Source organism: Cervus elaphus, chromosome 32, assembly GCF_910594005.1.
Source record: "Cervus elaphus chromosome 32, mCerEla1.1, whole genome shotgun sequence".
Taxonomy (NCBI): Eukaryota; Metazoa; Chordata; class Mammalia; order Artiodactyla; family Cervidae; genus Cervus; species Cervus elaphus.
Window position 1 is genome coordinate 10,063,679 of NC_057846.1, and position 27,195 is coordinate 10,090,873.

At 48.4% G+C, this 27,195-nt stretch overlaps 1 protein-coding gene and 1 long non-coding RNA gene across 2 annotated transcripts in view; both read left to right on the top strand.

Annotated features, from left to right (window-relative positions):
* DLGAP2 (DLG associated protein 2) overlaps positions 1-27,195 on the top strand; it is a 587,786-nt gene that overhangs the window by 153,598 nt on the left and 406,993 nt on the right. The gene's annotated exons all lie outside the window — the stretch shown is intronic.
* LOC122688034 lies at positions 21,748-26,103 on the top strand. Its single transcript, XR_006339311.1, has 3 exons — positions 21,748-21,872; positions 22,066-22,328; positions 25,995-26,103. It is a non-coding gene; the product is annotated as an uncharacterized LOC122688034 (long non-coding RNA).

Below are 27,195 nucleotides of genomic sequence, written 5' to 3' on the forward strand. Positions count from 1 at the left end.
TCTTCACCCCAAGGGACCAGAAGCCTGAATGCAGTAACAGAACCACAGCATCTTCAGCGTCACGGAGCCCAGAGAGGAATCGCTGAAGTGTGGTGACTTTGGGATTTGGGGAACCAAGAGCCAGAAATTCAGGGACTTGCCCCAAGTCAGGTCCCTCGTGGTACGTGTTCTTCATGAAATCCGAGTCTCCCCCACCTGTGCTTGCTATCACACATTGCAGTTTTTTGCTTATATGCTTGTCTGGTCTGCCCGTGGCCCCTGTTGTTTTCAAGTTTGTCTCTCCTGGAGCTGCTTACCCAGCAAATAGACTTGAGGTGCTGTATCCAGGGCTTGTTCATGGTGCTGGGGAAGGAGCGTCAGACCCTCCAGGAGGGTGCCTGGCAGGGGTGGGCTGAAAGCCAGATCTGTGGGTCCACGCCACTCATGTTGTGGCCCCAGCTGTGTGGTGCAGGTGTTTCCCTGGATGTGAGCCTGGTGCAGCTGGTGCGTTGGGTGGGGAGGAGAGCTGGAAGCGAGTGTGGGCAGCGAAGAGAGAGACCTGGACCGTGAGCCCTGCACTGCGGCTCAGAGGATGGAGAAGACCCAGCGCAGGAGGCCAAGGAGCAGACATAAGCCTGCACCTGGCTGCAGAGTCGAGTCCCTGAGGGTGTGTGCACGAACCCTCAAGGGCCTTTTGACTCTGCATCTCCATCATCAGAGCCACCCTTTCAGCTTCTTTCCCTTGGGCAGGCTTGTTCTTCTTGGTACCCCCCTTCCCCAGTGAGAAATCCTGTGTGAGGAGCCGTCTTCAGGTCACTTAGGGAGCATGGACAGATGGTCAGCTGTCAGTCACAGGCACAGTCAGCCTACAGAGGAGGAAGCAGGAGCCCCTGGCCAACAGGAGCTGGATGCTCTGCCCTCCCAGACCCGGTCCCTGTGAGCAGCAGAATGGTCTCCTCGGGACCCAGGCCTCCTGGCCTTCCACGTGAATAAGAGCTTTGTGCGTTCTCTGCCAATGGGAAAGTAGAAGTCACAAAAGTTATTGATCTGGGCACAGCAGTGTTTAATAACTTTCTTTTTTTTTTAACAAGACACCAAAAGTAAGGCAGATGGACAAGTTTGCAGTGTGTTCCTCTCTGGGATCTCCAGAGAACCTTGAGCTCACAGGTTCCGTGCCCCGTGTCTGCTGCATCTGCCTCAGGACTTCACCTTCTGGGACGCAAGGAAACACATTCAGAGCGAGAGAGCTGGTCCCCCGCAGAGGTCGGTGCTGGGTTTCCAGTCTCGTGCCCAGCTGAAGATGCAGCTTCTTGATGCCCTGTTACCATCAAGTGAGAGATACAGCACGGCCGATTTTGTTCCATTTGCACAAGAGACGTCTCGATGAGGGTGCTATTTACCATGGGGCCTTTCCAGAGGAAAGTGGTATCATTCCCCACCCCAACCTTTTTGTTATACAAGTAATACATAAAATGATACTATTTATTGACCACTCATGTAATTTTCATAACACTTTTCAGGTAGGAGCATTCTTTATCTTTTATATAAGGGTTGAGAAAACATGTCTGGAGAGAAATATAATCCAGTTGGTAAACTGCAGAGCAAGAAGTGAAACTCAACTTGATCTGTACATGTGAGCATTGCTGTCTGTGCTTCTTGTAGAAAACATCATGTTTCTTATGGAAAAGTTAAAAGATTAAGTCCAGCCGGAGGGAAGGTGTATCTACATCTTCTGCACAGAAAGAATCACTGTTATTTGGACTCTTATTCATATTTTCTATACGTAGGTTATGTAGATAGGAAAGGAATATGCATAATCTTTTGTAACTTTTTACTTAACATTGTATTGTAAATATTTTTCTGTTTCTTTTTCCTAATGCATTATTTATAATATTCCATTGTGTGCCTAAAGCATAATTCAACTAATTTGGGGGATTTCTACTTTGTTTCTGATACTTTGTTGCTTCAAAAAAATACCACAAGGAATATATTTGTCTTTTCGTGTCTTTTCATGCACCACCTTGTCCTTAGATCAGTCAGTTGGTAGGTGGTGCCTTTCTGTTTTAAATGGTGAGCACACCTTTAGTACCTCTGATAGCTATTGCATTCATGAAGTTTGTCCCAGGCTATACTAATTGTTCTCAGTAATCCAACAGATGCTGAGTTCTGGGCTGTTCTTGGAGCTGTCCCAGGTGCTGACGTCCTTACGTGTGCATCATAGTCTTGAGTTCTTTTAGTTTTTCATTTTAAACTATCTCAAAATTATTGAGAATGTGAAAGGAGAAATTTACTCAAGGTTCTGGAATTGTGATGGTTATAGATATTTGATTTTCTAGATATTTGTTTATTCTGATACGAAAAAAAGCAGATTCTTTTTGAAACTATTAAAAAAAACTTAACTGTCATGAAAACTGATGTGACTTAGTAAAGAAGCTTTGTATGTGTTTGATCATTGATTATTACAATAGACAGGCTGACAGACGTGTGTTATAGTTTCTCCAGAGTCATCATACATGCTGCCAGGGCTGCCGCCTATGTGAAGATTGAATTGTTTAGTGATATATGGGACGTGGTTAGAAAGACTGAAACTTAAATGTGTGAGATTAACATTTGTGAAAGGACTTCTGTCTCTTCTGATTCTCTTAGTCATTGTCATACTTATGTTCCCTCATGGCTCACTGTTGTATAATTTGTGTTCAGATTTTCGCCACTGAATATTTTTACTGGATTCTGAGGGGTTAGTTATGCTGGTAAAAGAGTGTTTCATATCAGCTTGTAAAGTTACAGCTACACAGGGGTGAGAGGCAGGTGGAGAAGTAAGGAAGGGCTTCTTCATGTGACCAGCAGAAGCTAGAAGGCTGTGCTGTGGCCTCCTCACACACCGGTTGGAGAGTCAGACTTGGGAGCAGAGGACGGAGGGTGGAGGCCGGGGCCAGGGCTCCGGGACACAGAGCTCACCTCCTGCAGGGGAGTGTGTCTGGAGTCTGCTGCCACCAGCTGCCCTTCTCTGTGCACCTAACACTTTCTAGGAAGGCGGGGCATATGTTGTGTTCTTACCATGCACACGAGCACACACAGTAATAATAATACTAATAAAGGGGCCGGAAGACGTGCTCAGAGGAGGCGGCGTTTGTCTGTGGCTTCAGCAGTGGCCATAGGTTGTATAGTTTCCCAGACTCATTGAGTCCTGCATATTAACCATGTACGACACAAAGAGCCCATAATGTGATTTACAAAGAAAAAGGAGGGCGTTAGATAAACTAACCATTGGTTCTGTTGGCTTCAGTTTAGCTTTCCACGGGCCAGCTGTTTGCTTTGGGGAGTTCATGGTTTCCAAGAGAAAACAGACACAAGGCTGGTATAAAATATCATTACATCATGACAGATCCAGGGAGACAGATGGCTGGTCTTAAACCCCAAAACTTCAGAGCAGCCTGATGTGTCCAGGGATTCACCTTAATGCAGAGTATCGTGTGACCTGGGCCTTGCTTTGTCTCTGTTTTTAAGCAGCAGTTACAAACTAACTCGGAGAAGTTTGCGTTTGCACCCTCCTTCTGTGTCGTCCGCAGAATCACCTGGTGAGATGGCTCTTACTGCCCCACTCTGGACACTCTCCACGTGCACACACGCAGCAGAATTGTTGCAGGACCCAGCATCTAAATCAGAGCCATCTAATTCAAGGGCAATTATTTCTTTTTTCAAAAATTAAAAAAAGATTTTTACGTAATTTCTAAAGGTTAGGGTTGCAAAGAGACGTAACTGAGCGACTGACACACACACTCCATTTAAGTTATTACAGAATATTGTCTGTGTTCCCCATGTTACGCAGTCACCCTGAGCCTGTCTTACACCCCATCCTTGGTACCCGCCCCTCCCCCACCCTAAGTTGCCCCTCCCCCACACAGTAATCACTCGTTTGTTCTCTGTATTTGTGAGACTGCTTCTTTTTTGTTACATTCACTAGTTTGTTGTATTTTTAGATTCCACACATAAATGAAATAACATGCTATTTGTCTTTCTCTGTCTCATCTCACTGAGCACAATAAGGCCAGTAATTTCTAACATACTTGACAGTATCTCAAAGCTCAGACCCTCATCTGGAACCTCAGCCCAGTCCTTGGGTGCCAGCTGTGGGCGGGGCCTGTTGGGACACAGGACCTGGGGTCAGAGGTCAGCGTCCATTCCCGGCCTCCGTGGGTCCCACGTGGGCCCACTGCCCCTTCCCAGCCCCTCCCCTTCTGCACCCTGGGTCTCTCCCACCTTCCTGCCTTGGTGGGCAGGCCCTGCCCGGTCCCTGGGGGCGGCCCCCTCTGCTGCCCTGCTCCTGGGGCAGCTCTGGCCTCAGCCCCTGGGGCTGAACTTCAGTCCCTGGGACCCAGCTGGGGGTCTCACCTCTGCAGTGTGTCCCTCTTGGGGAGCTGCCCTGTCCACAGGGCCTGGGCCTTCCTCTGCCAGGAAGCGTTCCCAGCTCAGAGGGTCCAGAAGCAGGCCTGGCTGCTGTCCCGGCCAGTCCTGGCTGAGCACAGAGAGGGGCCGTCCTGAGCTCTGACCCGGCCCTGCTGGGCTCCTCGCCTGCTCCTTCAGCAGACGTGGGCGAGGACCCTCTTCTTATCACCTCCCGAGAAAGGAGGGTGGGAGGACAGCGGATGCTGATTTGCGACAGTCACAGAGGTCTTCCTGGGAGGGAAGTCAGCTGTGTGATTGGACAGGAATGTTCTCAGCCTTGGTTTCAGGCTTAAAAACTATTCTTACTTCAGTGCACTTTCCATGACATAGATCAGACCCCAGATCATCTTAACATTGATAATGTAATTAAAGCCCTCCAAGCAAAAACAGAATTTCAGTGCTTAAATAATTTGCAATATCATTTTACACTAGAGTGTAAGGTTAAAAGATTTTAACCTAAAATGAGTATGTTTAACCACAAGCATCAGAGCACACCGTCAGCAGTCTCTTTTTCTATCAGTATCTCACCATGGTCCTGAGTGATGATTTGAGAATTTGAGAGCGTGAATTAAGATTTAGAACTTAGATAATTGGATTTTATTAAAATAAAAAATTTAAAAACCTGCTTGTGTGCATCCACGGACAGCATCGTAGAACCGAGAAAACAACCCAGAGGGGAGGAAATGATTGCACATCACTCATTTGTAGGGGCCTTGTATCCCGAATTCGCAAAGGCTCCAGCAAGTCACAGCTCCCTTACTGGCCCATTTCTCCCCATGATATTTGTCCTAAAGAATCCCACCCACTGCCCCAGCTTCAGGCCCTTTGATAGCAGCTAAGGTCCACCCGGCTTCTTAATGTGGCCAGTGACAAGTCTACAGGCAGGTGGGTGGTGGGCTCATCTACACAGAGGGCTCAGGGCGATGAGACTTTGGCCAAACCCCCAGGTTCCTGACATCGGTGAGACAACACTTTCTAATGCAGCAAAATCTCCTTCTCCAGTAAGGTTCACTTGAAGCTTCTTCAGGTTATTGCTGGTTAATCTGTTGTATTTACTTTTGAATTCATGCATCTGTTGGGTTATTTTAGGAGTTGCAACAGAATATGTATTTTCATTCATACCTAGTGTATTCTGTGAAAGTGGTAAAGCTGTAGAGCCTATAAACTGTCTTTATTCTTTATAGAGTCTTAGAATATTTCCCTTTTTGTAGACATTTGCTTAGAGATTGTTGAGTCTCGGTGATGTAGGCAGGCAAGGTTATCTGGAATGGAGGGAGAGGCTGGGTTCTTGGTCACAACTCGCACGGATGCTTTGATAAGGCATTTTGAAGATGTATTATATTTTTTTCCTAAAGTCAAAAAAGCCTTTGCAAACAAGCATGTTTTACAGAACCAGGTTTCTTTAAGCTGTCCAAGATAAAAATGATGCTTATCCTGAATGCTGTTAGCTGAAAGTATTAGACATCTTATTATAAAAATAACTTTGCAACCTGTCTTTCACCAGCCAATGCGCTATTAATTTATAAATCAGGGATCCTTGTAGCAGTGCTGTTAATGGGAGGTCCTGGCAGAGGTTTTGAGGCACTGACTTCCTTCCCACTCCTCAGGGGATGTGACTGGAGTTCTTAAGAAGAACTTTGAATCTGGGGCATGGTGGTGGCTGTCCTCATGTCTGGGTGGGTTTAAAGTTATTATAGTCCTTCAAAAGCAGTCACATCAACTCCAAAAGGACTGTCATGGCAACTAGACTGTCTTCTAATGGGGTTATAATGACAAAGTAATAAAACCATTTAGCAAATGGGGATTGGAGCCTTTAATACACTGATGTCCAAATAATTGGGAGAACAGATGCTAAGACCACAGGACCCACGGTGAACATCCTCCCCAAGTAGGGAAGCTGAGGGTTTGAACTGATTCTGAGTTGACACTTTTCTGAGCGTGTGCTGTGACTCGGTGATCCCAGATCCTGGCGCATGATGGGAGAGAGAGGCCACATGTCACAGGGAACCCTGACCACCTAGAGGAAGCGCTTGCTGGTTGTTGCCTGTGGACAGGTCTTGGTCGTCAGGTGAAGTGTGATCCTACTTTCAAGTGAGGTAGCAGCCACTGGGGTCTCACACCCATGGAGAATTGCTCTTTCCCTTGAAATTAACATTCTCTTGCTTCGCCCTTATACCCCAGGGTGCCTTGGAGCACAGTTTGGGAATTGTGATGTTGATTTATATTTTCACACCCTCTGGTCTGGTGCATGGCCTCTGGGCTAGACTGTGCCCCCACGCAGGTGAATGCACTTTCCCTGTGGCTAATGGTGCTGGGTAAGGGCGTCCGCCTGCAGGGGCTGTGCTCCCAGGGGTGTGCTGGCCAACTGCTAGCAACACGCTGTCAGGACACGTGGAGCCCTCCGTGCAGGGGGTCTGGAAGGATGCTTGCATTTAGGGGGCAGAGGCACCACCAGGGGGGGACTGTGTCAGGTCAGGGGGCCCGGTTTGGTGGGGTGGTTGTGTCTGAGGGGGCTGTGTCTGGGGGGCTGTGTCTGGTGTGGGGGACTGTGTCTGGGGGGACTGTGTCTGGTGGGGGAGCTGTGTCTGGGGGGACTGTGTCTGGTGGGGGAGCTGTGTCGGGGGGGGCTGTGTCTGGTGTGGGGGACTGTGTCTGGGGGGACCGTGTCTGGTGTGGGGGGACTGTGGTGTGGGGGGCTGTGTCTGGGGGGGCTGTGTCTGGTGTGGGGGGCTGTGTCTGGGGGGACTGTGTCTGGGGGGGCTGTGTCTCGGGGGGGCTGTGTCTGGTGTGGGGACTGTGTCTGGGAGGACCGTGTCTGGTGGGGACTGTGTCTGGTGTGGGGGGCTGTGTCTGGGGGGACCGTGTCTGGTGGGGGGCTGTGTCTGGGGGACTGTGTCTGGTGGGGTCTGTGTCTTGTGTTGTGTCCAATGGGGACCGTTGCCATGGAGAGAAAAGTCTGCTGGAGGCTGTGCACAGCTGATCTGGCTGAGGTGCTGGCCTTGTAAGTCACGTCCTCTGGGGATCCCAGGCTGACAGAAGTGTGAGCTAAGTCTCAGGTGGATATTTTAGTTCCTCGGCGTGTGTGGTTTACCTGCTGGCACACAGTCGTAAATGCTGCATCAATTGTACTTTCCTACTTGAAGGGAAAGTCGCAACTAAACTCTGTCCCCGATGCCGAGAGGTAGAGAAAGAGGCGCTGCCAACCACGCAGGCAGCTTTGTGGATGGTCGGGTTTGGAAGAAGGACCACAGGCCGTGGGAGCGGAGGGCCTCACGCCCGCTGGGCGTCCGCTGTCTGCACTGTGTCAGATGGTCTCCTTGTGGTTTAATTCCTTCTGTGCCCAAGAGGAGGAAGTCTCAGATCATGAGCAAATTTCTGGAAAATCGATTCGCATTCTGCTTTTTTCTCACGCCTCCACCAGCTGTGTCTTCCTCCTCACTTCCTTGGGCAGTTCGTGCCTTCCCTGTCCTTCCTGCTCTCTCCCTGCTGAGGACATGGTGACAGGTGGCCCTTGTGTTCTCGGGCAACGAGGATGCCTGGGGGGCCTGTCTGTCTCGGTGCCCTGATGTCTCCTGAGCACTGGGCGGCACTGGGCGGCGTGGCCCAGGACTCCGCCTGGCTCTGCAGACCCCCTGCTGCAGGGCGTTGCACTTTTTCTGACCCGCCGCTGTGCTACTCAAATCCTAGCCTGTGGCCTCTGTTCCCGTCTCCCACCCCCTAACCATTGGTTTGTTCTCCTAGCCTGTGGCCTCTGTTCCTGTCGCCCACCCCCTAACCCTCGGTTTGTTCTCGGTATCGGTATCGGTAAGTCTATCTCTCTTTCTTGTTTGTAAACGTGACGCTGTAAAATGCGCAAGTCGTGGGGAGTGATGTACATACAAGGAGCACAGTCAGTACTATTGTAGCAAGTTTGTCTGGTGACAGATGGTGGCTGGCGTGATTGTGGTGATTATTTCATAAGGTGTAAAAGTATCAAATTACTGTGTTCCACCCCTGAAACTAATATAACATTGTATGCTAACTATAACTCTGTTTAAAAAAAAGGTTAAAAAAGAGTTCAACTCATCAGTGACCCCACAGGAGGAAGCAAACCAGGTGCTCTAAAACCTGCTGGATGCCCTGGCGGCCTCCGTTATCCGTTATTGTGGTTGGAGACCCGACCAGCCGCCCCCAGGACGAGCCGTCTGTGCTGGGAAAGGCCCCCTGGTCTCTAGCCGGAGGGAGCCTTGCCTCTCCCGTGGTGCTGCCCTGAGCTCTTCTCCAGAAGCTGGAGGCCAGTCCGAGCGGACGGCAGGCCTTGCTTCATTTGCAGGCAGATACCTTTGCAGCAGGTCTCAGGTTTACTTGAGAGTGCTGCCAGGCGCGGACAGGGGGCGCTGAGGAGAGCCCTGGCTGCTGAGCTGCCTGTCCCCGCTCACAGGCACAGTCAGCAGTGACGGCACCCCCGGTGGGGGCGGGCTCGGCTGCAGGGCCGTGACACTTCCCGTCCAGTCTCAGCCTCAGGGCTCCTGGAGTTGGGTCTCACGAGTGCACCTTACCTTCGATCTCCTCAGTCGCCCTGTCAGTACTTAATTGTGGGGCTCTTATGAGGAATGTATTTCCTCTCCCTAAATATTCTTGTATATTAGGTGCCCTTTAAGATTCAGACCAAGCAGTAGATACCACATCACTCTCAAATGCATACTGGAATTTTATATAAATGTGTATATTTAAAAAGAATATAACTTTTAGCTCCAGGATCTCTGTGAAACCTAGATATATCAGTATCTGCAAACTAAAGCCGTGAAGTCTCTTGACAAAGTGTAATTTTTCATTCTTGTCTCCAAAGCTTGGGCTAATGCTCAGCCTACGATTCTTTTATTACCTGACTACTGTTTCCTTAGCTATTCATTTCACATGAAGGACAAGAAGTGTGATTTCTTGTTCTTAATTTAAACTTTCTTTGGCAGCACAATAGAATGTCTAGAAATTCCTTGGAAATCTCTGATTTTCAGCCCTGATCCCTCCCTCCCCACTTCTTCCCTCTTTCCATCCAGCCCACTTTCCTCACTTCTGTTCCACCCTCGGCCTGAGCTCTGCTCTCCCCATGCCTTCCCCTGGAGCTCTCACTCACCCCTCTGTTCCCAGAACCGAGTCCCGTACAAATAGGAGGTTAACATCGACCTTCTGACTTGGTCGTCCGTGGGTGGAAGGATCCAAACGCTCCCCACGTGATGCTGCAGGGGCCGCACACAGTGGGGTTTCCTCTGTCGGCTCCAGCCTGGCGCAGGTGCATGGTCGCCTCTGCTCAGGAATCAGCTTAGTTTAAACTTTCAGGTTTAGTTCAATGGTACGAGACAGCTGGTGGTGGTACTGGGTTTGGGGATTCAGGAAGGAGGCCTCCTGTGGTCTCCTGCTGATCCTCAGGGGAGGGGCTTTGAAGGAAATCTTTTATAACAAGGTGCTCTTGCCATTTTAAAAATAATTCTTTTATCAATTATTTTTCTAATGCTTTTAAGAGTTACTGGATTATAACTCACAGGTAATAAAATATGGCTCTAACTGGACAGTGTGATGAGTTGTGAGGGATGCACGTTTTCATCAGCAAGTCCCTTGAGGCCCTTGCAGTCAGCGCCCCACCAACCCATTCTCAGGCAGACATCACTCTAGTTCCATCCCTGTGGTCTTGTCCCTGCTTTCAGATTTCAGGTGAATGGATCACCCTCAGGGGGATTGTGTGTTAACCTTCTCCCAGTCACCTGCCCGTTTGAGAGTCTTCCAGGCTGTTACTGTGTTGGTGCTTCCTTCCTTTTTACTGTTGAGTGGTTTTCTCAATTTCCACCTGCTGTGTTTGTGTCATGATGTTGGCTACCTTGGTGCCTGAGTCCTCCAGCCCAGGGACCCCTCCTCGTGTGTTTGCGTGGAATTGTCTGGACGTCCCCTGCCCATTCCAGAGTCCCTGCTGTCTACCTGCCCTTGGGAGTGTGCAGATGGCTGAGGGTTCTGGTCACCTCTTGCTCAGACTTTCTTTTCCTGTTGCTAATATGTGAAATATATCTTTTCTTCTTATATTTTATTTTAATTTTTCAAGCTTGGTGTATATATGATTGATATGAAACACTGTGCAAGTTCCGGATATGTAACACGATGATATGATACCTTTACTGCAAAGTGAGTGTAACAGTAGGTCAGTTAACACACCCTGCATCTCACAAACTCACGTTTTTGTGGTGAGATTGTTTGAGATCTACCCTCTTAGCAACTCACAAGAACGTTAACCATGGTAACCACGCTCAGAGTCACGTCCCCAGAGCTCCTGTGTCTCTGGCTGGAAGTTTGAGCTCTCTGTCCAGAATCTTCCCACCCCTTCCCCAGCTGCTGACAACCTTTTCCCTTGATTGATCACCTTCTACATGAAAATTCCTGAAACTTGCCCCTAGAGGCTGTGGGCATCCATCCACTTGTAGGCCTCTCAGGAATGCTTATATTTTAACATGCTCAAAGAACAGTTCTCTATACAGGGAATTTCAGACCCCAGCTCAGAAAGCTGACTGGCCATTTCCTTTGCTTGCTTCTGTTGTGAGGGTCTTTCTGGTGCCTTAGATGACCCGACTCAGAGCCTATAGTGTCACCCAAGGCCCTGGAGACCTAGCTCTGAGCAGCGGGTGGGTCCACTGGTTTCCCTGCTGACGTGCGGCTTTGGCGCGGATTTAGCCCAGATGGCGAGAGTCCCTCGTTGGTGCCTTTGGTCTCCACGCTGTGGCAGCACCAGATGTCGGTGGCCGGGGTGTAGATGGTTTCAATAGTTAGCGACAATATCGTTACCAATTATTGTTGGAGACTCTGGGGAAGTCACCAGAAACTGTTTGAGCTGCACCTCAAGCAGTGCTTTTTAGTAATGCTGTATTTCTGGAAGTCTTCTAAAAGACCCTGGTTTCCTCATGGGTGTGATCCCATCTGACCTGTGTGGTTTTGAAGCCTGAGCTTTCTCCCAGAGCAGAGTCGGCGTGTATGGATTTCAGACGGACCTGCCTCCCCCCTTTTAAAGTGCGTTTGCCCCCAGGCTGATGGCCCATGTGAAGCGAAGCTCGGGGCGCTGGGCTCACTGGAGTGGCGACGACTCAGACGACTCAGTCTGTGGTGGAGAAGCAGGTCCCCACGTGTGAGCCAGGTCTGTGCCAGACGCGGAAAACCGTCCCGCTTCAGCCTAGAGACCTCCAGTGTATCCTAGCTTTGAGTGTGGTGCTTTACTGACTTAGGAAACAGGAAGTTTGAAGCCAGTCAGACGGTGTGGTTGGTTTCACCCAGATTGTGTCACATATTTAGAACATGAAACAGAAACCTGTTATTTCTCCAGATACTGAGATAGATTCTGATGCTGTTTTGTTCAACGTGATGACATCAGAGGCCACAGATATGTCTCTGAGTGACTGAATAGATGGAGAGCACTGGGCTGATATGAAGCCAGCTTCACCTGTGTGAGCACTGGTTTCTGGGAGTAAGAGGCACAGTTGGGCTGTGGACAGTGCCCGTACGAAGCTCTGCTGTTTCTCTGACATGTTAGTGTTTTGATTTTAAGAAGTTAAGATGCATCTGCAAATGTTTGAAACACTTCTTGTTGAATATTGAATAAATTTTGTAGTAATTTTGTGATTACCTCTTTTTACCTCTTAGACAATATTTCCAACTAATTATGATTAGTGTGTCCTACAATGGAAAACCATGTCTGTTAGAGTGCAACGAAGCTTTTCTTCTATAGTTTGCACTGGTGAATTTTAGTGTTCCCGTTATTTGTATGCCTGGTTTTTTCCAATGGAATGTGTAATCCCGATGTTAGTCCTGTGCCACCCAAGTTTCGGGAACAACCCCATCTCTCCCCCTAAAGGAAACAGCCAGCATCTGTTTCTGTTGAAGGTGGAGGTGGCTGGTAAAACAGAAACCAGCACTGGAAACCAGGCAGCAGTAGCTGCTTACAAACTAGGCAAATACGAAGACAGCTCCAGTCACTTGAGTGATGTGCTGTCAGCTCAGCTCAGCCCGGCTTGATGATCCTTGCTTCTTGGAGTGGTAACAGTAGAAACATGCATCTGGGGAGCAGTGAGCCCTGTGTTGTCTGCCCAGAGAGTCAGAGTTGCTGCCTTAGAGGTGGGCTGGACGATTTGGAAGACCCCGGCAAGATGGGACTCCGTTTTCTGCTGCTGTCGCCCACGGAGGTGGCCCTCAGCTTCCAGCACAACCGTCTGTTCCCTTTTTAGAATCACTCCAAAGAGGCGGAGGCAGACCCATCGCTGCTGGAGCCTCTGGAGCTGGACCCAGAGGAAATCATCAGCACACGCAGCCCTGAGAGAGTTGCCACTTCGCCCTGCTCTCTGCAGTGCTGAGGGCACCCGGCGGGGAGGCCGGCGGGTCAGGAGACCATTGCACCTCAGGGGGAGGAGCTTACTTCTCTTTGGCTTTGAGACGGAGAACCACAGTGGACTGCCACCTGCCAGTCACCCCCCAGAACACTCCAGGTTGCTCTGCGGGGACAGCACATGCTGCTCTGAGGAGTGCAGACCTCTCCTCAGGGGTTCTGTGCTCACCATGGGAACAGACAAGAAGTAGTGACTCTGACAGAGGTTTGAGACTCGCTTCTTCAAAGTTCGTCTCTGAATAGCAGCAGCTGAAGACTGGGTGTCCTGGGCTGTGTGGGTCAGCCCACACGCTGGGGGAACTCTGCACGGGTCTGGGTATTAGGTGCAAGGTCAACCTGCCATTGGCCGCATGAACAAGATGTCTTGTGTGAACAAGTCTGTCTGTTCTTAGGAAGTGCCCTGATGATACAAGACACGGTTTGTTATCCTTCAAGCGAAGATGCATCTTTGCAGAAGGTTTCCTATGTTCAACAGTGTTCTGAAAATAGCTTGTGTGTAAAAGATCGTGTTTGAAACTGAGTCTCCACGAGTGCATTGTAACTCGTGTTGGAGCATCATTTACGGGAGTATTCAGACCCCAGCCTGTGTTTATTGTCAGCGCAGTTTACAGTGAAGTGACAAAAGTCACGAGGCTGAGTTATCTGTTACTCTGACTGATTTCTTTTGAAACAAGCCTCCTGGAGATTGAAGTTGTCACCTTCCCATGAGTGATAGCCTTTTACGTCATTCCCAGGATTCCTTTTTGGACCCCTTCGTGGACCAGGAGCCTATCCAAAGACAGTAGTACTTGACATGGATGAGAATCTTTGTTCAGAGTTATTAATAGCTGTGCTCTCCAGCAGTGGGAGGATGGTTAGATGAAGTGTGGTGTACACGTGATGGACTTTCATTCACGGTGTGAAAGTTAGCTGAAAACAGTACGATTCAGAGAGTATGACTCAGTTTTGTAAAAACATCTCATGACTGAGCTATTGATTCAGCTTGGTTTCTAAGTTGACTTAGAAGCATCATGCTTTTTCAGATTGAAAGATGAATCCTCATCAGTTCACATGAAAAGTGAATCCAAACATTGTAATGAATTCATGAAAATTACAAAATAAATTTAAAGGTACTGTTATAAACATCTGGGAAATCTGTATATTTTTACTTGATATAGTTTTCGTTTCTTTTTAGTTTATCTCTTTTTTAAGATGAAAAGCAGTACACATTTTAAGACATTGAACCTCTATGGAAAACTAAAAGAAGATAGCATGTGATCATCAAAACTCCTACCACTCAGGATAAGTATAATGAGACAGCAAGTCTATTACAGGGAAAACTTTAGGAATACTGTTATCAGTGGGATTATAGTCCACAGAGTATTTTCATAAAAATAGAAAATGTAACCATTTGATTTAATAGAATTGATAAATTGATGTGAAACTGAAATCATTACTGTATGTCACATAAGTATTTATTTATCAAAATAGACCATTCGTTAAGAGACCTTATAAGAATTAAAAAAGAAAAAAATTGGAAAAAAAAGCTTCAAAATATGAAAATAGTATTTATATATAATTTCCCCCTGCATTCTCTCCTCTGCCACAGGAATTTAAGTACAGGTGTGTGCATATACAAACATACGTGTGTGTACAAATACACACATGTAGTCTGTTGGGCAGGGTCTGCAGGGTCTACACCAGGGAATCCAACCTCTGCAGAGGCTTCTTTTAGCCACTGGTGTGGACTCAACACCTACCTGCCACTCCTTTGATTGAGGCTTTTCCAACTTGACTTCTGTGTTTTGATCTCTTGGTTGGTTCATTTTATTATCAGGTGGTTCTTTTCAACATGGGCAATGGGTATTTATTTTCTGGTTTTTCTTTCAGGATGAGAATACCTGTCTTTTGCCCTTAGTCTCAAAGTAAAACTTGGCTGAACATAAATTCTTGGATCATACACTTCCTTTCCTTTAGTACTAGCTCCTAATCTTCTGTTCTGTTGTCTTCTGGCAGGAATGTTACAGTGGTCCTCATACCACGATTTCCCTCTGGCTCTTTTGGGGGCTGGATTTCATCATGACTCCCTGTCCCAGGAAGGCACATGAACCCCGCATTTCTGCACTGTTTGTATGTGGGAAGGCCACGCACCTTACTTCCATCTAAGGGGTGACTTAGCTGGTGTGGTGTCCATGGGCCACATTTACCTGTAGAACCCCTAGGGTGTGTTACTCCGGGTTAACTTCATCCTCTGCTTTATGCCTGTGTGATTGAGAACTTAAAAATACTTCTACTTAGTCCTTACTTATGAAAGATATCTCTTGTTTTCTGTTAATTCTGTTTAAATTTGTTTAGGATCCTGTGTCATATTTCTAATTGTGGTTTTCAATACTTTCTTTGTGTCACAGACCCTTCCTCCCATTATGTCTTTGAGGTTATTTTGTTTCCTGTTTGTTTCTGTTCCATTTGGTGTCGTCTGGTGCATCTTCTTCCGTATCCAGCCAGTTGTCCTTATACTGAATCGTCTTTTTCCATCCTGTCTGTTATCTGTTCTCTGACTTTCCCAGTCTCACTCCCCACTCCTTTGATTTCAGTGTGATTGTCTCAGATCTTCTGTGTTAAGGATTTTCTTTGATGTGTGTCTGCTTTGACAGCTGCTAGTCCTGCCTGACTTCTGGGTTTTGCGATGCTGCTATTTTAATTCTCAGCTGGGGTTATGACCTCTGCAGTTCTCTGGAAGGGAGGGAGTGATTTTGCTGTTACCTCTTCTCATCTTGTTATGATCAGAAGACAGATATGCTGGGCATGGCTTTTCTCCACTTTTTGGCCCAGAAGCCTGTTGGGCGATTTTTGGGCAAAAATACAATTTCATGTTATTTTTTCTAATGTTTATTATTTCTAGGCCAACCTTCAACAACAAAGTATTTGAATAACATTTACAAAAATTTTTCAAGTTTTTCACCTGTAAAAATACATTTATTACATTATATCATTGTTGATCAAAGTGCTTCTGTTTATAAAGCACTCTGATATTTAAACTTTTGAGTTAAGTGTATTGAAATACCCAAAGTAAGCTGTAGAGACAAAGAAGAAGAAAAAAAAGATGGTTTTTACAGGTAAAACAGAAATAATATTTTAGAATTAATTAAGGCATGGCTGTTTTTCTTAGCTATAGTTCAAAGTAATGTTGAAACTCTAGAAGTTACTAGGGTTCATGAGTTTGGCAGCTGGCCATCTGTCTTTTTCTGTATTTCCCTAGAGTATATACAAATGTACAATCTCCCACACGATTTTTGTCACTGTTTCAAGACCAGGAAGCAAGGGCACAGTCTTGTGATTTGGGACTTCACAGGTGCAGACTGGAAGGGTGGGAAAGTCACCGCGCGAGCTCCTGGGCTCGGCAGTGGCCTTGGTTAGAAAGTGATGGATGCAGAGGTTTGGTTGAACTTAGACAAGGATGCTAAGAAAACCGACCTCGTTCAGAAAGGCGCTCACTTCCCTGTGTGGTAGGTGCTGCACTTCCCATTTGTCCTGGGGACATTTGTCCTTGTAGGTTTTCTCAGCCCCTTCTGCGTGTCTGCGGTGGCTGCTGTTACTGCTGGTGTTACAGATGAGGGGTCTTGAGTTCAGGGGGTCAGGTTTGGCTGCAGAGTTAACGTGGGTGAGTCCAGGATCACGTCCTCAGCAGTTGGAGCCTAGAGCTCTTCAGTGGGTCCCTGCGATTGAGCAAAGACAATGATAAACAAGGACTATTTTTCTAGCTTGTTTGCAAAGAACATTCTCAATAGTTCCTCAGGGTCCTATGACCTCATGCTATAGTTAAGGAGAAAGAAGTCCTATTGAAATGGCCACAGTTAACATGTTTAACTAAACCCATGCTGAGAAAATTGTCTGCATGAAATGAATGACTTGCTGTTAAGAGAGTCAAGCTGTGGGAGAAGACCAGGTTTGAGTAGGGCCAATAATCAGGAAAAATTACTCAACAGCCACTTACAGAAGGACGCCTGTCTGCATGGCCTGGAGGCAGGTGCCTGGAAGGTCGACGAGGCCAGGACCAGGTGACGCATCTGGTTTCCCTTCCTGACACACGAGTGCAGGGTTTGGTCCCCACAGGCTGGCTCTGACGACAGCCCGGAGCCGAGTCTGGTTCCTGAGGGCAGCGGCCCCGGGATTCCCCAGTCCTTTTTTATTCCATAAAGGGACAAGAAAGGACAAACCAGAATGAGAAGGAGAAATTGTGAAGGACAGAGGGAGGGTGGCTGATGGGACGAGATGGCCTCAGGGAGCTGTGAAGAGTGACGGGGGAGGGCTGCTTGGGGGGGACGAGGTCGCAGTGTCCACAGGGCCGGGGCCTCCTGGCGACCCAGGCTGCTGCGGCCCTGCAGCGGTTCTGTGCTCCTCCAGGGCTTCTGCCGTGGCCCGGACGCCAACATGCTGTCAGGCAGGGGTGGACAGAGCCTGGCAGCCTGGGTGAGCCAACCTGCCCTGAGCAACCCCCGCTTCACCCCACATTGTGAGAGGCCTCGTGGGGACATCCCAAGGCCTGGGGAGTAGGCCACCACTGTGAGCAGCACTTTCCAAAGGCTGGATCTCTAGCAAATCCATCTTGTTTGGTTTCTGTGACTGTGTGACAAGCCACTTCAGCAGCTAGAAGCAGCAGTCATTTCCAGGGACTGCGGGCCATCTGGCTCAGGTCGGTGGCTGTCTGTCTGTGACTGGGACTGTGGTCAGGGTGGAGGGGCCAGAGCGCTGCCACCAGCCGGCCAGTTGTTGAGGGCTGTGTCTGTTCCACGCCACCACCCACGAGGCTTGGCATTGCCACATGGCATCTGGGTTCTAAGTGGAACCACTGGGTTAATAATTACATAGCATTCTGTCAAGAGGCATTCCCAGACCCTTTCTCAACTATGTCTTTATCATCATGTTTTAGTGAAATTATGTTTTTATTTTGGCATGCTCATCCCTCTCTCCAGTTATAAGTTTTACCAGAACCAGAAATGTATTTACCTGAAACCTCTTATACCCGCTTTTCCCCTTGCGTGGTGCCTGGCACCAAGTGTCCAGCGCATGTCAGAACAGACGTGACGTTTAGGTTGTTTCCGATCCTTTCGCTTTTACAGTGTTAAAACGAAAACATAATTTTAAAATTTCCTGTTCTAATTAAAATTTCCCTAGAATTGTTCCTAGAAATGAAACTGCTGGCTCACAATATATGCATGTTTTAGACTCTTGCTATGTGTCTGCAAGCTACATTCCTCAGGGCCCATGCAACTTTATATCACCACTGGCAAACACCTTCATAGCAGCGTAGCCAGCATTTGGTGATTTAAATTTTGTGTTTTATCTTCATAAATCTGATAACCTATGAGACATTTCATTAGTGCTTTAATTTGCATTTTTGGATTCTTTTTACAATAAAGTAGGTGAAGTCTAGCTTGTCAAGTACATGTGTGATTCTGGTGTTGGCATGGAGTGTTACATTCAGCGTGGAACTCAGAGGCTGAAGGAAGCTGTGGGCTCGAGTGTGTGCTCTGGGACCCTGGGAGTCTTAGGTAGTCTGACAGCTCCTAGTGTGGGGCAGTCAGGCTGTATTCACACTCTCCCACCAAGCCTCTGGGTCCGTCAGAGAATAGAGCTAATTGCCAACCTAGTTACACTTTCTTATGAATTTATGAGCATTTTCCTGTAAGTGCAGAAGCTTCTTTGATGCTGGGTTGACGTTATACCAGTGAAGTACAGCCCACCCTGCATCAAGCTCTGCCCTGTTTTGTGAGAGCTGCTCGACACGCCTTGTACCTGCTTGTCACGCTGTCAGAACACTGTCATGATGCCCTGTGTCCTCCAAGTGTGTCGGAACTTGGGTGTCACACAGTGACAGACGCACAGGCACAGCGCAGGGAGACAAGTCAGAGGCACCGCCGGGGCGTGGGTCCTGACTGCGGGGGGCTGATCCGGACCTCCCTGCGGGAAGCCACAGGCTGAACAAGGCAAGGACTCAGGGGCAGCCTTGGTGGGAGCACACTGGGCGCTCTGTGCCTTGCGACCCCTCGTGGGTCTGTAACCCTCTCAGAGGAAACCTGGCACACCTGCAGAGTCAGAGCCCAGGGGCTGAAAGCAGCCGATGGTGCCGTCGGTGGCCACCCTTTCTGCTGCTTCCCTAATGGGTGACGGCGTGCGCTCCGAGGGGACCGTGATCAGCCTGCGGGGGTGCAGTGGGCCTGGCCCTGTGCTTCCTGCTCAGGGGTCACAGCACAGAGGAGGCCGGAGGCCCAGCCACCACCCCCTACCCCCCTGCCTCTGGGGCCGCCTGCCCGGCGCCTGGGCCCCTGCCTGTCCTGGAGGAGCACCCCTCACCTGGTCGGCACGGCACACCTCACGTTCTGAACGAGTTCCCATCCTGGAATTTGGCGTCACAGATGTTTTCTGGGAACGTGGTTCAGATGTCTGACCTCTGGCATGAGTCCTAGGACTCAGGTTTTAATGGTGTGCGATTGAGGTCAACGAGAAGTTGGGCAGAAAACCAGCCTGGGATGCTGTTTCTGCAGAGAAAGCTGCCTTCACGACGTGGGTTTTGCGTGGGCACCCTGTGTCTCAGGGCTGGCCTGTTGTGGGTGCTCAGCGCCGTCTCTGCTGCCGTGGTTCCTGGGGGCAGGTGTCACTTGCAGGAGGACCAGGCGCCAGCTCTCCCAGGCCCCTGCACCTGGTGTGCTCACCCGTCTCTCCAGTTATAAAGACAGACACTTTCTTCATCCGCGGCTAGACCTGAGGGCCTGGAGCCATGCGGTCAGGGTGGCTCTTGGGTATGCGGGGACCCCTGAAAAGGTGCAGGTGCAGGCGTGTTCTCTGCGGGCATCTGGGGTGCAGGCAGCAAGCACCCCAGAACTGGCCGCTCCACCCTCCGTGTGTGGGGAGCATCAGGAAGGTGACTGATTCGGTCATGGGGCAAGACATTTTGTCTCAGCTAAAATCGTGACTTTAGGGGACAACAGTTTGGTTAATTTTGAGTCCAGAAACACGAGACTTTGTTTCTCAAACTCCATAGCAAAAGCATTTTAAAAGGCAAAATGCGCTATAATGGTCAGGGTAGCACCTGTCCTTTGGTGCTTGGTGTTGGAGGAGGCGTTACCTCTCTGGAGCTGATGTGTTCTTTTCCTGGTTCGGGTTAGAGAGGCTTTGAGTCTGTGCTCTCAGGTTGTGGGCTGAAAATGACGTAACTCTTCAGGCTCAAATAAGTTTTTATGTGTTTCCCATTTTTCATCCAAATTGATTGGTGAAGCAGGGTCCTGATCTATTTTGCCTTTGGACATATTTGTTTTTTAAATAGGAAGCACTTAAGAAATTCAGGGTCAAGGTTTTGATAAAGAGGTAAATGTCTCTTAGAACAAAAACATCAATTAAAAAGGTCATTTGGAAATTTGATTGCAATTAGTTTCTATGAAGACATTAAACTATTTCAGGTTTCTTTGATGTTGATTTTACAATTTGTATCTATTAATGTGAGAACTGATACCAGTTGCATCATAGGATTTTAACAGAATCATGGTCATATTCTAATAAGATGTGATTCAGAAATTGTGTTCTTGAAAAGGGAACAAAGTGAGTGTTTGCACATAAATGGTATTTTGTTGTTGATTTGCTGTAATTTCAAATGCAGTTGAACACACTAAAGACATGCCTTTAAGTCCTGCTGACGTGTAGGGGCCCTGCCCTGTGGTGGGCGTGGCTGTCCTGCGCAGGGTCAGGCTGTGCCTCCACGGTTGGTGAGCCGCCATCCTCTGTCCGCAGTCGGCTGCCCTGCTTGGGGAAGGGTGGAGAGCCGCCGCCAGCCTCAGGCAGCGCCTGGCTGGCCTTTGAGGGCAGCCTGGTACAGGCGAGGGGCTCTGCTGGGCCGCTACTCCTGTGCCGACTGCTCACCCTGCCCAGAGGCCAAGCGGAGCAGGAGGGGCAGCAAGCAGGGCCCGTGGGCACAGGCCTCGTCTGCCAGGCCCCCGAGACCCTGGGCAGGGAGCCTGCATCCCACACCTCGCTTTATGTTTCGGTGGGGTTTATGTGCTGTGTGTCATCAGCATGGATGGGGGTCCCTGACGGGTGGCCCAGCGTCAGGAGACCCTCTTCTTTGTTTTGGTCTAAGGGCCTCCCTCCTTTATAACATGTCTTGTCATCTGCACCTCCCTGTGTTTTTTGGGGTCTTGGCTCCTGGATTCACTGGCAATGCTGTTCTGTTTCTCGTACCGCCTCTCATTCCTCCTCTCCTTCAATAAATTTGACTCACTTCCTGTTATAATTGAAGTCCACTTAGAATGTATGTCAGGAGACGCCAGTTCCCATTTTATTAGAAAGTTCTGTAGACTTTGGAGAGGTGGCTGTGTAATCAATAGTGGTAGCACTTTTTTATGGCAGTTGATTTGACCTGAGGAACAAATGATTTTTTTGAAGGCAGCTCCAGCCATTGAGGATTTGATGTCTTATTAGTCAGCCTGCTGGCTCCTGGCTGCTCTGTGAGTGGTCTCTACCATCCAGCCAGGCTCCCTCACCCTCCACCTAGGTCTAGGGGTGCGAGGCCCCTCTCCAGTTCTGCACATATCAGGTGGTAAGCACACATTCCTCTCTGCAGACATTAAAGTTAATTCCTCCCAAACTAAAGACTCCTTGATTTAGTAACCTGTGACATTTAAACGTGGTTCATGATTTTCATCTTCATTGGCTACTTAATTCTAGATCTTGTTCTTTCTTAGAAATATTTCATAACTTCAAAGGAAACCCATTTCAACTGTCACTTCAACTCAAACATCATTGCTCTTTGGGATTTTCACTTCTTGTCTGTTAAGAACTGTTTGGTGCCTCATTTTGTGGATTTACTTTGCAAACCCACACGTCTGACTAGTGCAGCGAGGAGCAGCCTCAGCTGACACAGTTGTTATTGAAGACAGTCCACAGGGCAGTCCTGGACCTGGGAGCTGGTGGACACGCTTCTGGGGAGCACTGGCCCGGACCTGGGAGCTGGTGGACATGCTTCTGGGGAGCACTGGCCCGACCCCTCTTGTCTCCTTGCGTCATGGAGGAAGCAGCGGAGAAGGTCAGTCCTGGTAAAGTGGGCCTTGTCTCCCCTTTGTGGGGAGCATCTGAGCACCTGTCCCAGGCCGTCATAGCTGCTGTAGATGCTTGCTGTCATATAAGCCTTAGTCTTTCACAGTGAACACAAACAGCTTTCTCATGTGGTACCTGGGACACGTGCTGTATCACATGTCCCTCTTCACGTGTGCACACAGGTGGCTCTCACACCTCCTGCTTTTCGGTGCTCAGACATCTCTCCCCATCATGGTTCTGCATCTTGAGGTAACTGCACCAGGCTGAGAAGTGCCCGGACCGGAGCCGCTCCATTTCGATAATTCCACGATGCAAGCTTTCACCAAGAGTCTCAGGCAGAAGAGTGCTGTCTCCCTGTGTCTGCAGTATGACCCTCCCATCTGGATGGGGACCAAGAAGAGTTTGCTGCCCTCACCTGGTAGTGGAGACCACTTCTGGGTTGAAGGTGAGTCACTGATGCCAGGATTTAGTGATTCTGTGGAGCATGGCTGCTTCTGCTGTGGACTCTGTGAACGGTCCGCAGACTTGGCTGCGGTGTGACTGTGCTCATAGAGATGAGAGCAGTTTGCGTTCTGCCGTGTGCCCTCCCCTCAGTGTGCTGTGCGCTGCTGCTTCTGCCCACTGCAGTTGGACGCAGGGCCGGCACTTCCCCGCGGCGTCCAGGGTGATGTGCACATACTGGTTTCCACTCTGAGTGCAGCCCGCTGCCACTCACCCTAGTTAGTGAGAGCCTGCTCAGTGCAGCCAGCAGGTTTCAGAAGCCTTCCACACATGCCGTCTCTCCTGATGCTGTGCTGAATCTCACAGGGCGACGAGGCCTCGGGGATTGTGACCGTGTAGTTTATTGGCCAAGTCGGGGTGTGTTTGAGAGTGAGAGGGATCCTAGTAACAGTGTGATTGGCGTCTGGACTGACAACACTGGGACGTCTGGTCACTGATGTTAGGAATTGTAGGGTTTAAAGGGCTGAAAACCCACTCACACTGTCTGCAGCAAAATGAGAGGCTGGTTGGTCCACACTGCCCTCCAGCTCTGGGCTCACATGCGTGTCCACACTCTGGAGCTGGACAGAATCTCTCTGCAGATTTAAAGTTCCTAAGACGGGTATCTGTTTGGCCCAGCATGGACGGGGTCCACCCTGCTTCACCCTGTATCACAGGCTGCTCCCCGAGGCCCCGAGAGCAGGCAGAGAGATTAATCAGTCTCCCACTGGGACAAGGTGTCCTTACACACATCTCCTAGATGAATAAACTGGGAGGAAGAGGTGTGGTAACTTGCCAAAGGCACCTTGTAAGCTCAGATGGAAAACCAAAGGGCTTGTTTGTCCTGGAAGTTTGTTCCTGTGACGGTCGTGTGTTTACAGAGCAATTGATACTAATTTCAATATTAATTTATTCCTGAATAAAGGGTTCCGGTGAGGGCGACATCTTAAATATTGAGAAGAGGTGGTTGTGCTTGACATTAGAAGCACAAGGAGGCTCCCAGTGCATGTGGTTTCCTAATTTTCCGGCAAGTAAAGATCAGAAGCTGCCAGCCATAAAGTACAATACATTTTGGGAAATGATCACAGAAGCAGAGCTGAGGTGACCTATTTCATTTCTAGGTGACAGGAATGCTCCGTGAGACACAGACAGGATTTGGCCTGTGGCCTGTGATGTTCTCTTACTGACTTTCAGCAGAGACTCCCTGTTGTCAGTGGGTTGGGTCTACTGTGCTGAGCTCAGCTAACATCTTTGGACTAGTCATTGGAGTGGCTTTCCCCTAATTATAGACCAACAAGTTATGGGCAAGCAGAAACCCGTGTTGGCAGCCAGAGGCCTGGATAAACCTTTTTATCACTGATGTGATAAAAAGAGTTCAGGAGTCAAAATAATTTGCTAAATTCGTAACTCAGCTAAGACTCAGAAATACTTAGGGTCAAATTGTTAGGTAGTTAGAATAGGAAACAGGAGTCCACAATGGCGGTGGCTAAGACAAGGAGGGAAAAGCCCGCGAAAATGGAACAAAGGAAGGTCCCAGGACCTGAGTGAGGACCGCGGGTGGAACAAACAGCACTCCTGGCCAGCCCAGTTTACACAGGGCAGGCCTAGGGGAGGAAAAAAGCATATAGAAAGAGGAGCCAAAGCGCGCGCTCTCTCCCTCCCGCGCGCTGGCGCGCTCCCCCACTCTCTCCTCTTCGCGTCTTTGGGTCGGCATGCCCTCACGCCTCGAGGATGGAGTCTCTTGCTATTTTCTAAATAAAATAGAGCTGTAACACTGATTTGTCTAAGAGCTGTAACACGGTCTGTCCAAGACCTGAGAGCTGTGACGTGCCGAGGGCTTTAATGTCCAACACTCCAAATCTTGGTTGTGACGAGACAGAACCAAGGCGCATACACTCGCCTGACATCTGTGGAGCCGTGACTCAGGTTTAACCTGGCTGAAACAGCCTCGGTGCAGCCCCCCGCAAGGAGGTTTTCTTCACGTTCGGCTTTAACCGCGGGAGCTTTCTCTGTGTTGGGCTCCTGCTGGGCGTGGCCTCCTCCTTTCGGGAACACCTCGGTTCTATGCTTTTTTCCTCCCCCAGAAAGGCTGTATATTGTCACCCTGCTTATTTAACTTATATGCAGAGTACATTGTGTGAGATGCCAGACTGGATGAAGTACAAGCTGGAATCAAGATTTCCAGGAGAAATACCAATAACCTCAGATATGCAAATGACACCACCTTATGGCAGAAAGTGAACAGGAACTAAAAAGCCTCTTGATGAAGGTGAAAGAGGAGAGTGAAAAGGTTGGCTTAAAACTCAACATTCAGAAAACTAAGACCATGGCATCTGGTCCCATCACTTCATGGCAAACAGAAAGAGAAAAAGTGGAAGCAGTGACAGATTTTATTTTCTTGAGCTCCAACAAAATCACTGTGAATGGTGACTGCAGCCATGAAATTAAAAGACGCTTGCTCCTTGGAAGAAAAGCTATGACTAACCTAGAGAGCATATTAAAAAGCACAGATGTTACTTTGCCAACAAAGGTCCATCTAGTCAAAGCTATGGTTTTTCCAGTTGTCATGTATAGATGTGAGAGTTGGACTATAAAGAAAGCTGAGCACTGGAGAATTGATGCTTTTGAACTGTGGTGTTGGAGAAGACTCTTGAGAGTCCCTTGGACTGCGAGGAAATACAACCAGTCCATTCTAAAGGAAATCAGCCCTGAATATTCATTGGAAGGACTGATGCTGAAGCTGAAACTCTGATACTTTGGCCACCTGATGGGAAGAGCTGACTCATTTGAAAAGACCCTGATGCTGGGAAGGACTGAAGGCAGGAGGAGAAGGGGACGACAGAGGATGAGATGGGTTGATGGCATTACTGACTCAATGGACATGAGTTTGAGTAAACCCCGGGAGTTGGCGATGGACAGGGAGGCCTGGCGTGCTGCAGTCCATGGGGTCTCAAGGAGTCGAACACGACTAAATGACTGAACTGAACTGACCTGATGGAGAAGATGCAGCAAAGGGTCAGGGCAGGCCGGGCAGGCTCATGGGGCCTGTGAACGAACAGTGAGGTCGCCAGGTCTTCCTAGCTGTGAGCATCGCAGGCCTAGCTGGAACCTCCATGAGAAAGACAAAGTGAGACAGAATTGGACCTTCTAGGAAGCTCTTAGGCACCGTGGGCGCTCATAGTGGATGTTCTCTCTGGACCAGACGGCAGGTGACGAGGGCAGGAGGCCTTGTGTGCAGGTGCCTAGTGGTGAGGGAGCCGCCTGTGCTGATGGGACCCATGTAGCCTGGACCTACGGTTGACAAGCTGGTCCCCAGAGCTCTGGATACCTCAGATCACCACTCCATCCTGCGAAGTAAGAGCTGGGGTCCTTGTGGCAACATGGGCAGCCGTCATTTTCCTCAGCCTCAGCCCACCAAGTGTCAACACCTCTCCTTTGATGACCACAGTGATCAGATCACTGTAAACAGTGGAGCACTATGTTTGCTGAACGTTTCTGGTTTGGTTCTACAGACAGTGATTCTCACTTCCTTGATGCATCACGGGCTGTATGACATCCAGACCCTCATCCTGTGATCTAAACCACTGGCTGTGCTGCAGGTTTTCTAACCATGTTTTTCTTTTCTTTGCAGGTCACTTATATTAAAGACAATTTTCTTCATTTGTCACTGCATTCATCTTCATATCTGGAAACTGAAAAAAATTCACAACAATGGCAGAAGACCACAAGTTCTGTTACTGTTTACATATTAATTTTGTCATTTTCAATAAAAAATGTTGAAAAGTGAAATTAAACTTAATAAAATAAATTTAAATAAATTATTTGGTATGACTCAGATTTCTTCTTTTTTTAAGTTCAGCTTTATTTAGGTGTAATTGATAGAAAATTGTGAGATATGTGTGTGTCATGGTGATTTGATAACATCGTATTAACACACCTACCACCTCACATATTCAGTATTCATATTTTTTTTGTTGGTGATGAGGACTTTTGTTATTGTGGTAACAATGTCAGTGGTTAGCAAATGTCAGTGGTACGGTACAGTGTCACCACCTGTTTAAATCAGATTCTCGATCTTTTCCGTCTCAGAGCTGAAGGTCCGACCTGTTTACCGGCTGTCTCCCCACCCCCGAGTAGAAACTCTGTTTCTCAAAGTTTGACTTGTTCGTTTTTGTTCTGAATGTAAGTGATGCTGTGCAGTATTTGTCATTCTCTGTCTGACTGACTTCATTCAGCATAATGCCCTCAGGTCCATCCATGTTGTCACAGTAGCGAGATTTCTTTCTTTCTCATGGCTGAATGATAGTCCATCATGTGTGTGTGTGTATACTGTATATATATATACTGTATATGTATAAATATGCTGTACTTTTTCATCTGTTCATCCATCGATGAACACTCAGGTTGTTTCCATGATGGCTCAAATTTCTTATCTGAGCAAAATGCAACATTTGTAAATAAACTTTATTCATATGTAAGCTAACATTTAATGTCAATCTAATCATACTGGTATCTTATTCAGCTGAAATATTTGCTAAAATACCCACAAGGGTAGTGACAAGTTTTAAAGTGGGTACTGTAACTGTTCCCCCAACAATTATGTGGTCATTTCTCCCTGTTTTGGGGACTCTGTGGATGATCACTGAAACTAGAAATGTCCGCGTTGATTCATTCATCACCCCCACATTTAACCAGCGTGAGCAGCCAGTGCGGGCTCCCCGGTCTTTCCTGGAGGGAAGACTCAGAATGAGCCCGCCTCTGACCTCAGGAGGTGGAGGGTGTCAGCCCGACCTTCAACAGAGCCACATGGCCTCCTGGGAACGGTGAGTTGT